This window comes from Callithrix jacchus, chromosome 3 (assembly GCF_049354715.1).
Source record: "Callithrix jacchus isolate 240 chromosome 3, calJac240_pri, whole genome shotgun sequence".
NCBI classification, from domain to species: domain Eukaryota; kingdom Metazoa; phylum Chordata; class Mammalia; order Primates; family Cebidae; genus Callithrix; species Callithrix jacchus.
In genome coordinates, this window is record NC_133504.1 from 8,366,477 (window position 1) to 8,380,759 (window position 14,283).

The window sequence follows — 14,283 nt, forward strand, 5'->3', positions numbered from 1 at the left end:
GAGACCATCCTGGCCAACATGGTGAAATCCCGACTCTACTAAAAATATAAAAATTATCTGGGCGTGGTGGCATGCACCTGCAGTTCCAGCTACTCAAGAGGCTGAGGCAGGAGAATGGCTTGAGCCGAGGAAGTGGAGGTTGCAGTGAGCCGAAATTATGCCACTGCACTCAAGGTGCCTGGCGACAAAGCAAGACTCTGTCTAAAAAAAAAAGAAAGAAAGGTAACAAAGGATTATGTTTTTAGAGATTAAAAAACTTCTAGGCCGGGCGCGGTGGCTCAAGCCTGGAATCCCAGCACTTTGGGAGGCCGAGGCAGGTGGATCATGAGGTCAAGAGACCAAGACCATCCTGGTCAACATGGTGAAACCCCGTCTCTACTAAAAATACAAAAAATTAGCTGGGCATGGTGGCGCGTGCCTGTAGTCCCAGCTACTTGGGAGGCTGAGGCGGGAGAATTGCCTGAACCCAGGAGGCGGAGGCTGCGGTGAGCCGAGATCGCGCCATTGCACTCCAGCCTGGGTAACCAGAGCGAAACTCCGTCTAAAAAAAAAAAAAAAAACTTCTAAAAACTTAATAATCAAAAGAACTATAAAAGTGATAATTGCTAAGAGTATTTGAGCCCTTACAATGTGCCAGGCGTTTCCCAGGTTTCGCTCATTTAATCCTCATCACAGCCCTAAGTAAGAACTATCATTATCTCCACTTTACAGGTAATGAAACAGAGGCACAGTGTGATTCTGCCCAGAGGCAGAGCACATCCTTTTAACACAACCCCAAGCTACTTCTTCACTTAGAAAAAAATATGTAACTGAATTATTATGAAAATCCTAATGTGCCGAGTACGTCAAAACTGTAGTAATGGCCAAGCGTGGTGGCTCATGCCTAGAATCCCAGCACTTTGGGAGGCAGGCAGATCACGAGTTAGGAGTTCGAGACAAGCCTGGCCAATATGGTGAAACCCCATCTCTACTAAAAATACCAAAATTAGCCGAACATAGTGGCACTTGCCTATAGTCCCAGCTACTCAGGAGGCTGAGGCAGAGAACTGCTTGAACCCAGGAGGCAAAGGTTGCAGTGAGCCGAGATCGCACCAATGCACTCCAGCCTGGCGACAGAGCAAGACTCCCTCACACACACAAAAAAGCGTAGTAAGCACATAGCCATAACAAAGAACAAAACCACATCCTTCACAGACAGCAACATGGATGCAGCTGCGGGCCATAATCCTACGCAAATTAACACAGGAGCAGAAAACCAAATCTCTCATGCTCTCCCTTGTAAGTGAAAGCTCAACTTTGAGCATGCATGGACATAAACATGGGAACAACAGACACTGTGGACTGCTGGAGTGGGGAGGAGGGAGGGAGGGATGTGGACTGAAAAACTCCCTGTTGGATGCTACGCCACTACCTGGGTGGTGATGGTATCCACACCCCAAACCTCAGCATCCTGCAATTTACCCACGTAACAAACCTGCACACATACCTCTTGTATTTAGAATAGAAGTTGAAATTAAAAAGAAAGTGTAAGTGGGAGATGCATAATCTCCGATGCTTGTATCTTTGTAAAAAAAGAAAAGACTGAAAAATAATGACATAAACACACAACAGAGTAAACCCCAAAATAGTAGATGCAAGGAATTAATAGAAGGTATAAACTGATGAAACAGAAAACAAGAAATGATAGAGAAGATTGTAAAGCCTAAAGCTGATTGACTGTAAAAACAAATAAAATGGAATGGCTTACAAGCAAGACTGAGCAGGAAAAAATGAGAAGAGGCACACACACAAATACACTAGGACTAAAATCAGTCATTGCCAAAGAGGGAATAGAGGTTTTGGAAACCCTATGAGAATGCTATTCACAACTTAATGACAACATTGAAAAAAAAAGATAAAACGGACAGTTTCCTAAAATAAGTGTAACACATCAAAAGACACTTGAAAAGGAACAGTAAACTTGCATACATCAATAAACATGCTTCCATGATTTTATCAGCAGTAAAAAATCAAACCATCAGAAACCCAATTTTACAAAGAAATGTTAAATGTATAATAGTTTTCTGAATGATCTAGTAACTTTTTAAACAGAAAAAGAGAAATGTTTCCCAACTTATGAACAAACACAATTTTGAACAGAACAGTGCAAAAATAAATTACAAACCAATTTCATTTGTGAATACAGTGACAAAGTCCTAAATAAATTTTGGCCAACAGAGTTCTAGCCATATATAAATAAGAATATATTGCCGGGTGTGGTGGCTCACACCTGTAATCCGAGCACTTTGGGAGGCTGAGGCAGGTGGATCATCTGAGGTCAGGAGTTTGAGACCAGCCTGGCCAACATGGTGAAACCTCGTTTCTACTAAAAACACAAAAATGATCCGGATGTGGTGGTTGCATGCCTGTAATTCAGATGCTCAGGAGGCTGAGGCATGAGAATAGCTTGAACCTGGGAGGCAGAGGCTGCAGTGAGCCGAGATGGTGCCACTGCACTCCAACCTGGGCGACAGAGCGAGACTCTGTCACAAGAAGAAGAAGAAGAGGAAGAGGAAGAGGAAGGGGAAGGAAGAAGAAGAAGGGGAAAACATGAACAAATTGGATTTATCTCAGTGCAAAGATACTGTAATATTAGAAAATTGTGTTTATCTTATTTGTCATACCAACGAATTAAGGAAAAAATGGGAGCATTTTAGAAAATACAGAAATAACATTTGATAAAATTTAACATCACTTCATGATAACATTTTGTTTTTACTGAAACAGGAGTAGAAAGGGGCTTTCTTAACCTATTTTTTATTTCCCAAGAAAATAAAAAACTGAAACTAATTTGGCAAAATTTCAAGTCAAGCTGAGTAGCGGGCCCGCAGGTGTCTGTGATCTAATTCCCTGAAACTGTTTTTGTTTTGTTTCATTTTTGGATCATCTCAATGTTAAATGAAAACATAATTGAAATAATGGAGGAAGTGATAATGTAGAAAATTCATAAAATGAGACACTAAAGAAACAATTGATACTAAAAAATTAAGTAAACAGGAATAAGATGACTTGTTCATACCACATTTTAGATGATTAGACAATAAATATACAAAGGGCTCAAAGAAATGGAAAATAGAAGAGATGAAAATTGACAAGAAGAAGAGAAAGGGGAAATAATGAGAACAAAAAGAAGGCAATCTAAACGAAAAGTGGAATGAAACACACAGGCAATTTGAATCTAGTAGAGTAGATTTTTGGAAACGAGGGGTGTTAATCTAAAAAAGAAGAGGAAAAGGAGGAGGAGGAGAAAAGAGACAACCTTCTTCTCAGCTCTGACAATACATTAAGCGCACACGCCGTTGCAGGGTGCAAGGGTTTCTTTCCTCACCTGTAGCAGAGAACAAACTGCTACGCTCACGTCATTTTTTTTTATGTTGAAATGACTGGAGTGTGATATTTTTTAAAGCCTTCATTTTTGGTCAGCGTAAGTTTCCTTCAATTATTTTTCCATTTCTAGTTGGATTTCATTTTGAGGCTTATCAAAATGAGAATAAAGTTCTACAATTTACTCATGTGGATTTCGTGTCATTTATGATGCAAATAGAGATGTGTCATTTACTTAAGAACATTTTCCTTTTCTGTAACATCTCACTCTTCAGCATCTTCTGCTTGCTGGTTGTTTCTTAGTTGGCAGTTACCTGTCCTGTTCCAGATGCACACTTAGCTGACAATGGTCTCTGATGAGGTGACTTTGAATTTGCTCTTACATATCTAAACGAGATGAATAAGCTGTGCTTTATTTTGGAAATCCTCTGAATCATCATCCTCATCAATCTTTCGTATATTCTGGTAGGCAGCTGTGTAGATCTCTAAAGTTTTGCTGTGAAATAACATTTCAATTGTGATAAATTCGGAAAATGTAGTCTTTATCGTCTTCATTTTTTGCCTTTCGAAGTTGTCGGTAATTTTCTCTAGATGATGACTTGTTTGGGTAGCATCCCTTGCAGCTCCTTGTAATTCTGTCTCTGCCTTTGGTCCAAAGGAAGAAGGACCAAGCAACTGGTGCAGGCCCAAATCGCTGCTCATGGGACTCCCCTCAGGAAGGGGGGTGTTCTGGAACCTCAAACACTTTCAAAGAGCCACTCCTCATGTGGTTTCTGGCTGAGCTGGGCAGTAACAGCCTTAAAAAGCATTTAAAAAAATTTTTTTTTTAAAAAATTTGGATTTATTTATTTTTCTAGATGGAGTTTCACTATTATTACCCAGGCTGGAGTGCAATGGCGTGATCTTGGCTCACTGCAACCTCCGCCTCCTGGGTTCAAGGAATTCTCCTGCCTCAGCCTCCTGAGTAGCTGGGACTACAGGTGCACGCCACCATGCCCAGCTAATTTTTGTATTTTTAGTAGAGACGGGGTTTCATCTTGTTGACCAGGATGGTCTCGATCTCATGACCTCGTGATCCACCCACCTCAGCCTCCCAAAGTGCCGGGATTATAGGCGTGAGCCACCGTGCCTGGCCTTGGTTTTAAAAAAAAAAAAACCAAAATTCAAAGAATACAGTAACATGTCGATCAGATGGGTTTCGCTGACCTGTTCCTTCTACCCGAGTTAATTGCTTAGCTTCTCGATTCCTTGCTGTGAATGTTGCTTAGAGGTCATCCTGTTTCATTTTTGCAATGGTTCCATAAGCTTTCAAGGGTTCAGCTACTTTGGCTTCAAGTCTTTCAACTTCTGCTTGTCAATAATCCTGAAGTTTGGCAAACCTGTCAGCAAAGTGCATCAGGCCCAGCCTCAGAGGTGGGATCTCTGTAGCGGCATACGATGTGATTTCATTCATCAGGAGCTCTGCCTTGTCTCGCAGCCTGGCATTTTCTGCACATGGGCAGCAAGGACTTGGCACCGTTCTCCAAAATGCTTCCCCCATTCGAGACTGCTGCTTGCAGTTGTTTGGTTTGAGCAATCGGTTTTCCAGGGTGCGCCTCGGCATCTTGTCTTGAGCACAACCAGGATCCCTGGGGGAGCCCAACGACGGGGGCTCTAAGGCAGCTGAGTGTGTGCTAGGGGGCCTGCCACCCTCACGTCATGATTCTGTGGTTCTGTGATGACTGATGATCTCTTTGTGAAGTCAGAGAGCTGCTAGCCAGGCAACATCTCAAAGTGGAGATGCAGGCAGCCATCTGCTGGTTGTCATTTTGGAGCAAAAGAACAGATAGATACACTGTCCCCTAAATATCACATACATGGAAGGATGTTGGAAATTAATGTTGGTTAAAAAAAAATGATGTCTATGAAAATGTCTTTATAAATTATAACATGCTATGTAAGTGGCATTACAATGATCGAAGGCAAAGCAACACATGTTATAAGGTAAGACAAGATTTGGCTACATAAGCACCTTAGCAGGCCTTAGAACATAAGAGGCTTCATTGACTTCTTCCTTCTCCTTGAGTGCCCGCAGGAGATCAATGAGACACAATCTCCACCCTCACAGAGTTTGCATCTTTTAGGGGCAACTGGGTACTTATGTATGACACCAGGCAGACAGCAATGATTGCCATGAGAGCAACAGCTGCCTCCTGTAGGGGCAGAAAACACTTTCTCTCTACTCTCTGAGGTTTCATAATTGACTCCAGGACAATAGGCAGATGAACAGGAGAAAGGACATGCACATTTATTACACGCATGGGGGCAGCAGAGGAAAGAAAAGTGAGTACCTCAAGCCCAGTGAAATTTACAAGCTTATCCACTTCTTTGTAAAGAAGAGGGGACCGGGGATGGGAGAGTAACTGCTTTTTGAGGAAGATGAACAGGTGATAGCATATGGCAATGTCTGCAAGCAGCCTGGACCCCCAGTCTCTTCTGTGATACAGTGAATCTTGTCTCTGGAGGAGGAACTGAGTTCCTTTTTAGAAGATCCATCTTTAAGGAGATAAGGAAAGTTCAGAGACAGCCCCTCCCTATGTTTCAGGGGAGAAAGAGGAGTGAGACAGGAGGGCAGGAGGGCAGAGAGGTCTTGGTGCTGAGGCCATTGTTGAAACTTTCCAATCTCCTTCACTTCAAAGTGGGCTGCAGGCCAGAGCGCCATATGTTCAGGTATTGTTTTCTGAGCTCAAATAATGGGGGGCTGTGACATCCAGGAAGGCCCTAAAGAGGACGTGGCATTCACCTGGCTCTTGAAGGACAGGGAATATTTGAAAAGAAAAAGATAGACAAAGGACTCAGACGAAATAGTTCTCTTTCCTCTTACACAACATTTGGATAATTTTGCTAGTCATCCATCCCTGCCTTGAGGAAACTGAACAGAGGGCAGGCAAATCCGGAAGAAGAGATGAAAATCTGATGTGGAGAGCCCCTTAAGGGTCTTTGAACGCGTAGGACCAGCTGGAGGAGAGCGAGGCGTGCAGGTGTCTGTCTAAGCACCACAGCTTGGTTGGGAGCAATCCTGGAATTCCAAGCCTCAGATCCCCACAGCCCTTTCTTTTCATCCCACCTCTGGCAATGTGGATCCAGGGGTGGCCCAGCCCCTCCTGCCCAGGGACGGGTGAGAGCTGGTAGGTCACTCTGTATCTCCACACTGGTGCCCCTGCTCGGAGGAATTGATTTATTTGTGTGAAACTATCTCCACAGCCCAAAGCAAGCTCATTTATTTATGAAAACTTTGAAAAGGAAAGTAGAAATCTTTTACGGGACTACTTCAGAATATTTCATAATGTTACCCCACAAAAACTCGGGTTTATATGCCTGGCGAGTAACAAACGACCCTGCAGGAAAGCTCAGATTTTGATCAATAGGCATTGTGTTACTCAGCATAAGACAGACACAGGGAGTACTCCCCAAAGCCGTGTCTTCCTGAGGGAAAGTGACAGGAGGGCTGGATGGAGTGACGGAGAGGGGAGAGGTGCATCATGGCATGTAGAGGGGGGTCCCAGAGACCCAGACCCTCTGCCTACACACCATGATGGGTCACGTGTTATGGTAAAAAAGCTATCGATCCTCTAGGGGAAGAGGACTTTAGCATGGTCGTGAAGAAACTTCTCTGGGGTTCATCTATAAGTTGCTGGGGTCTGTCAGGAGCTGATTCCAACCAGCAAGGTGACTGCATTCCACACGGGCTGCGGGTCAAGAGGCTGTAATGGGCTGCTTGCTCAGGTTGATTATTAATTTCCTCTAATCCCGGCAAACCCTCTCTGTCTGCCAACAAAAGCACAAAGTGCAGCGAATCCTTTATTTACATGATCAGAGTTCACGGTATCTCCAATTCCATGCTTAGAATGGCCACTCTGAACAGTGATGGAGTAGGAGGTAATGGAGTTCTCCGATCTATGCTGCTTGGCCAGTGATGGGCAGTAACTTCCCCCGCCAGGCTGACAGAGAACTGCCCTGGGACACTCACTCTGAACCACAGATTTCCCTAAGGGAATCAGGGCTGAAGAACTCACACGTTCCGAATGTGTCCTTTAGCAAAGCTTGTAAAGCATCTCACAGGCCAAGGTGTATCAGGGTGTCGATGGGCATGAAATAGGTTAAAGGTCTTGAGTGGCTGATGGGCCAGATCTTGTTAGCATCTCTCTTAGAAATGCAAACTCAGGTCCTACCCTGCACCTCGATTTCCAGGTGATTCACATGCACGTGAAATCTGAAGAAGTCTTGGTTTAGATATCTGTGAGAGGAAGTCGTAAGTCACCCTCCTCAAACCCCTAGGAATGTTTCCTAGGAGAAAGAAAGTTGAGCATTGTTCTTTTTACTCTGATATTAATGCTGATATCAAATAGCTCAAATACTAATCATTTCCTTTAATATACTTGATTCTCCTAGTTACACCATTTCCTTATAATACCTAATACAATGTAAATGCTATGTAAGTAGTTGTTACCCTGTATTGTCTAGGAAATAAGGTCAAGAAAAGTCTGTACGTTCTCAGTACACGGCCAGACCACAGATAAAATGCCTCTTTAACAAGTGGCCCTAAATGGCCAAGATTTGATTAACAACCTAATTTTTGTCCCTGCCTCCAACTTCCGATCAACCAGAGAAAGCCAGATACGCCCCCCTCACCAATCACATGGGATGCTCGCCTCCAGCCAGCCGCCTGCAGCTCCCCAGGCCCTGAGCTCCATCATTGCACACCTGACGCCTTCTCTTTTTCTCTACTCTGAAGCTTTCCCACTCCTCTGCCTTCCTGTGAGTTTCTGCAACAAGTAATAGTGGCTGATTCCCCTGTTATAGCAAGCTGTGAATGAACAGGCTTTCACAGTTCTCATTTGATTGGTCTTCTTTTTTTTGGCGGGGATGGGGACAGAGTCTCACTCTGTTGCGCAGGCTGGAGTACAGTGGCATGATCTCGGCTCACTGCAACCTCTGCCTTCTAGGTTGAAGTGATTCTCCTGCCTCAGCCTCCTGAGTACCTGGGACTACAGGCATGTGCTGCCACGCCTGGCTAAATTTCTGTATTTTTAATAGAGACAGGGTTTCACCATGTTAGCCAGGATGGTCTCGATTTCCTGACCTTGTGATCTGCCCGCCTCTGCCTCCCAAAGTGCTGGGATTACAGGTGTGAGCCACTATGCCTGGCTGGTCTTCTTTTAATTTCCATACAATCAATGCATTAAGTGTTGAATGTCCTCTATAAATACGAATCCTGGTGAAGAAGACCTAAGACCTGTACTCGGCAGAGCTTCCCAACCAGAGGGAACAATAACATGTAAAACTGAACTTCAGGATTATTGACAAGCAGAAGTTGAAAGACTTGAAGCCAAAGTAGCTGAACCCTTGAAAGCTTATGGAACCATTGCAAAAATGAAACAGGATGACCTCAAAGCAACATTCACAGCAAGGAATCGAGAAGCTAAGCAATTAACTCGGGTAGAAGGAACAGGTCAGTGAAACCCATCTGATCGACATGTTACTGTATTCTTTGAATTTTGTTTTTTTTTTTTTTTAAACCAAGGCCAGGCACGGTGGCTCACGCCTATAATCCCGGCACTTTGGGAGGCTGAGGTGGGTGGATCATGAGGTCATGCTTCCTTTAAGCCATGCTTCATTTAAGCCGCCATTCTCAAGAATGATGACATTTGTGAAACTTCAGATAACCAAAAGACACACCTAAAAGAAAACCCAAGAAGAATAAGAGTCAAAAATAGAATACTGCAACTCCCTTGAAACACAGGAAAGATGGTGACACATGTTCTGCCATTAGTTCAGAAGACAGCTGCCTTCAGCCAGCTGCATCATTGCTTCAGTTGGCAGTATTTTATTTTTATTATTATCATTTTGAGACAGCATTTTGCTCGGTCACCCGGGCTGGAGTGCAGTGGCATGATCACAGCTCACTGCAGCCTCAACCTCCAGGGCCCAAGCAATCCTCCTGTCTCAGCCTCCCGAGTAGCTGGGGATTCATTTTTATTTTTTGTAGAGACAAGTTCTCACTACATTGCCCAGGTGGGTCTTGAACTCCTGGGCTCAAGCAATTCTTCTGACTCAGCCTCCCAAAGTGCTGGGATTATGGGATTATGAGCCACCACAGCCCAAGCCACTTTGGTTGATTTTAAGGGAAAAATCTGTGCTGCAGTGCACACCAGATACAGAAACGGAGAGGAGCAAAATCTGCCTGATCTGTACTTTCCCCGACCCCTGAAGTGGCGAGTAACATAGAATAGAACACGAAGAGAATGAAATCAACCTCCAATGGATGAAAATGAGAAATCCAGGTCTCCTGGAAATAACGAAATAGCATCGCATCAAAAGCTACTCCATGGAACTCTTTTCTCCTTCTGCCACCCCCAAGCCAGGGTCAGGACTGAGACCAGGAGAGCCAGGTCTGAAATTCAGTGTTTCTCCACCAGCACCCCATTTTGTGTCATGCTGGTTGCCTCCATTTCCCTCTGGACCGTCAGTAATTCCTCCACTCCCACCTCTCATATATCCAGAGTCTCCTAATGATGCTTTGGTTTGGGAAGTGTGGTCGTCTCTGGGTACCTAACTGGTTATCATTACTGGCTATTATATGGTGTGATGGTTAATATTAGGTGTCAACTTGATTGACGGATGCCTAGCTAGCTGGTAAAGTATTGTTTCTGGGTTTGTCTGTGAGGTGTTGCCAGAGGAGACTGACATTTGAGTCGGTGGACCGGGAGAGGAAGAGCCACCCTCAATGTGGGTGGGCACCATCCAATCTGTTGCCAGTGCCACAGGCAGAAGGAGGTGGGATAATCTTACCTGCTGAGTCCTCTGGCTGCTTTCTTTATCCCGTGCTGGATGCTTCTTCCTGCTTATCCTGCCCTTGGACATTAGACTCCAGGTTCTTTGAACTCTGGGACTTTCCCTAGTGGTTTGCTGGGGGCTCTCGGGTCTTCGGCCACAGACTTTCAGTCTGCATAAGGCTGCACAATCAGCTTCCCTAGTTTGAGGCTTTCAGATTCAGACTGAGCTACTCCCAGCTTCTCTCTTCCCCAGCTAGCAGACAGCTTATCATGGGACCTCACCTTGTGATTGTGTGATCCACTTCTCCCTAATGAAATCTCTCACAGGGAGAACTGGCTCATGCAGTCACACACACAATACATGGTGTGTATATGATGCATATGTTAATATTCATATATGGTGTATGTATAGCAAAAATACATAACATATGCATATTTGTAACCCATGTATATACATATACATATATCTTACTAGTTCTGTCCCTCTGGAGAACCTTGATGAATACACATTAGGTTGTTTTTGTTTTTGTTTATTTTGGGATGGGAGGCACAATCTAGGCTTGCTGCAACCTCCGCCTTTTGGGTTCAAGTGATTCTCCTGCCTCAGCCTTCCAAGTAGCTGGGGTTACAAGCATGTGCTACCACACTTGGCTAATTTGTGTATTTTTAGTAAAGGCATGTTGCTCAGGCTGCTTTGGAATTCCTGGCCTCAAGTGACCCACCCACCTTGGCCTCCCAAAGTGCTTATTAATTCTTATTAATTAATTTGGTAATTATTAATTATTAAAGTGAATCTCTTTAGTAAATTTTACGATTTCTGGAAAACAAATGTTTTATGACATTAAAAAAATAGAATTGTTAAAAATTTAGTTGAAAAGTTAATGTAAAACTACATTAAAGGGATTTGCATCGCTAGGAGTCAGCCAGACGTGCTTTTCCATTTGTCACGTAGTGGGCACCTATGATGTGCTCTTGTCAAGAGTTCAGCTGGAATGTAGTTGAGCTTTTAGATCTAATTTCCCATTTGCAGGAGATACTGAGGCTAGAACGACAAGTTAAATGACACCATTAAAGAAATGGTCAGAGAGGTTCAGAACGTGAAATATTGTAGAAGATAACTGGTCTCATTTCTTCAAAATATCAGCATTTGGAAAAAAGAAGGAGGTGCAGTGGGTAACTCTTCTAGATTAAAATTGACTTAAGGCCAGGCAGGGTGGCTCAAGCCTGTAAACCCAGCACTCTGGGAGGCTGAGACGGGAGAAGCACTTGAGGCCAGGAATTTGAAACCAGCCTGGGCAACATAGCCAGACCCTATCTCTATAAAAATCATTAAAAAATTAGCCAGGCATGATGGTGAGTGCCTGTAGTCGCAGCTACTCGGGTGGCTGGGGTGGGAGAATCTCTTGAGCCCAGGAGTTCAAGACTGCAGTGAGCTGTGATTGCGTCACTGCCCTAAAGCCTAGGTGACGGAGCAAGACTCTGTCTAAAAAAACAAAAATCAAAAAGTTACTTAGGAGACTTAACAACTACATGCACTGTGCAATCTTTGATTGGAGCCTGTTTTTCTTTGTATTTGTTTTTTTTTGAGATGGAGTCAGGCTGGAGCACAGTGGCACGATCTCAGCTCACTGCAACTGCTGCTTCCCAGGTTCAAGCCATTCTCCTGTCTCAGCCTCCCAAGTAGCTGGGATTACAGATGCACGCTATCATGGCCTGCTAATTTTTGTATTTTTAGTAGAGATGGGGTTTCACCATGTTGGCCAGGCTGGTCTTGAACTTCTGACCTCAGGTGATCTGCCCGCCTTGGCTTCCCAAAGTGCTGAGATTACAGGCATAAGCCATTGCATCCGACCTGGAGCCTGGTCTTAAAACTCATCTGTAAAAGACTTGGGTGAAGGGCCATTGAAGAAGTTTGAATACGGATTAGATTTTAAATGATATTAGACAATTATTGCTAATTTTATGAGCTGGGATAAGGGTATTGTAGTTTATAGAAGAATGTCTTCATAAATGTGCATGCTGAAGTATTTAGGAGTGAAGGGTTAGCATGTCTCTAAGAGATTTTCTCAAATGGCTTAGCAAAATCTGTGCACGTGTGTGTCTGTGTGTAAAGTATATAGGGCAAAATGTTATTCACTAACATTATCCTGCTAACTGGTATATTTATGAATGCGCACTATCCTTTCTATTTTCTTTATGTTTAAATATTTTTTTTTCATAAAAAGTAAAAGACAGGAGAACGATCCAAGATGGCCTATCGCTAACATCCCGGGATTGCAGCTCTCAGGGAAGGCGTGGAGAACTAGAGGACGCCACACTTTCAGACAAAGTCTGGTCGCTCACGGAGCAGAAGATCCCCCAGTGGTGGAAACACACTGGTCGCCAGCGCGACTCTCGTGGTTGGCGAAGCTGTTCCGCCGGCACCTCGGCGCGGCAGCTCTCGGAGCAGAGTAAACGGGACCGCTTCCCCTTCTGACCGAGGTTTGGAGCCCCGGGAAGGCAGAGTCGCCTACTAGGGAAACAAGAAGGAAGCCCGACAGGAGAATCCTGGGCAGAAAAGCACCACCAGTTTTAACGCCGCTGCTCTGGCCCTGGGAACTAACAACCTGGACGCCCACTCAAGAGACCTAATCTGAAAGTTGGTAATTTCAAAGACGACAGGAGGATAAATTTACAATGACGGGAAGAAACCAGCGTAAAAAAGCTGAGAATACTCAAAGTCAGAACGCCTCTCCCTCTAAAGATGATCACAGTTCCACATCAACAATGGAACAAGGCTTGATGGAGAACGAGCGCCTCCTGATGACAGAATCACTCTTCAAGGAATGGATAATAACAAACTTCGGTGAGTTAAAAGAACATGTTGTAGCCCAACGTAAAGAAACTAGGAACTTTGACAAAAGGCTTGATGAAATCCTATTGAGAATAGACAACTTAGAGAGGAGTATGAGTGAATTAATGGAACTGAAGAATACAATACAGGAACTCCGAGAAGTATGCACAGGTTTAAACACTCGAATTGTTCAAGCAGAAGAAGGGATATCAGAGGTCAAAGTCCAACTTAATGAAATAAAACGTGAAGAAAAGATTAGAGAAAAAAGGATAAAAAGGAATGAGCAAAGTCTCCAAGAAATGTGGGACTATGTGAAAAGACCAAATTTACGTTTGATAGGTGTACCTGAATGCAACGGAGAGAATGAATCCAAGCTGGAAAATACCCTTCAGGATATTATTCAGGAAAATTTTCCTAAACTAGCAAAGCAGGTCAACATTCAACCCCAGGTAATACAGAGAACACCACAAAGATATTCCTCAAGAAGACCAACCCCAAGGCACATAATCGTTAGATTCACCAGGGTTGAAACGAAGGAGAGGATACTAAGGGCAGCCAGAGAGAAAGGTCGGATAACCCACATAGGCAAGCCTATCAGACTTACAGCAGATCTCTCGGCAGAAACTCTACAGGCCAGAAGAGAGTGGGGGCCAATATTCAACATCCTCAAAGAACAGAACCTTCAGCCCAGAATTTCATATCCAGCCAAACTAAGCTTCACAACTGAAGGAAAAATAAAATCTTTTATGAACAAGCAAGAACTCAGAGATTTTATTACCACCAGGCCTGCTTTACAAGAGCTTCTGAAAGAAGCATTACACACAGAAAGAAACAACCAGTATTAGCCTTTCTAAAAATACACCAAAAAGTAAACAGCACCAACATAAAGAAGAATTTACACCAACACATGGACAAAACAGCCAGTCAACATCAAATGGCAGTAACCCTAAATTTAAATTGACTGAATTTCCAATCAAAAGACACAGCCAAAACCCAACGGCATGTTACATCCAGACCTGTTTCACATGCAAGGATACACAAAGACTCAAAACAAAGGGATGGAGAAAGATTTACCAACCAAATGGAGAGCAAAAATAAATAATAAATAAATAAAAAGCAGGAGTTGCAATTCTTGTATCGGATAAAATAGATTTTAAAGCAACAAAGATATAGTGGTAAAAGGATCAATGCAACAACAAGAGCTAACGATCCTAACACCCAGATAGGAGACTTAGATTCAATGAGACAGAAAATTAATAAGGATATCAAGGA

At 43.6% G+C, this 14,283-nt stretch overlaps 1 long non-coding RNA gene and 1 pseudogene across 1 annotated transcript in view; one reads left to right on the forward strand and one right to left on the reverse strand.

The window, feature by feature from the left end:
• Positions 1-2,973: 2,973 nt before the first annotated feature.
• LOC100385541 (CBY1-interacting BAR domain-containing protein 1 pseudogene) lies at positions 2,974-5,035 on the reverse strand (annotated as a pseudogene).
• Positions 5,036-5,136: 101 nt separating this feature from the next.
• Positions 5,137-14,283, forward strand: part of LOC144581904 (uncharacterized) — a 46,623-nt gene continuing 37,476 nt past the window's right edge. Inside the window, exon 1 of the long non-coding RNA XR_013533318.1 lies at positions 5,137-5,346. This is a non-coding gene — a long non-coding RNA (uncharacterized LOC144581904). The remainder of the gene's footprint in view (positions 5,347-14,283) is intronic.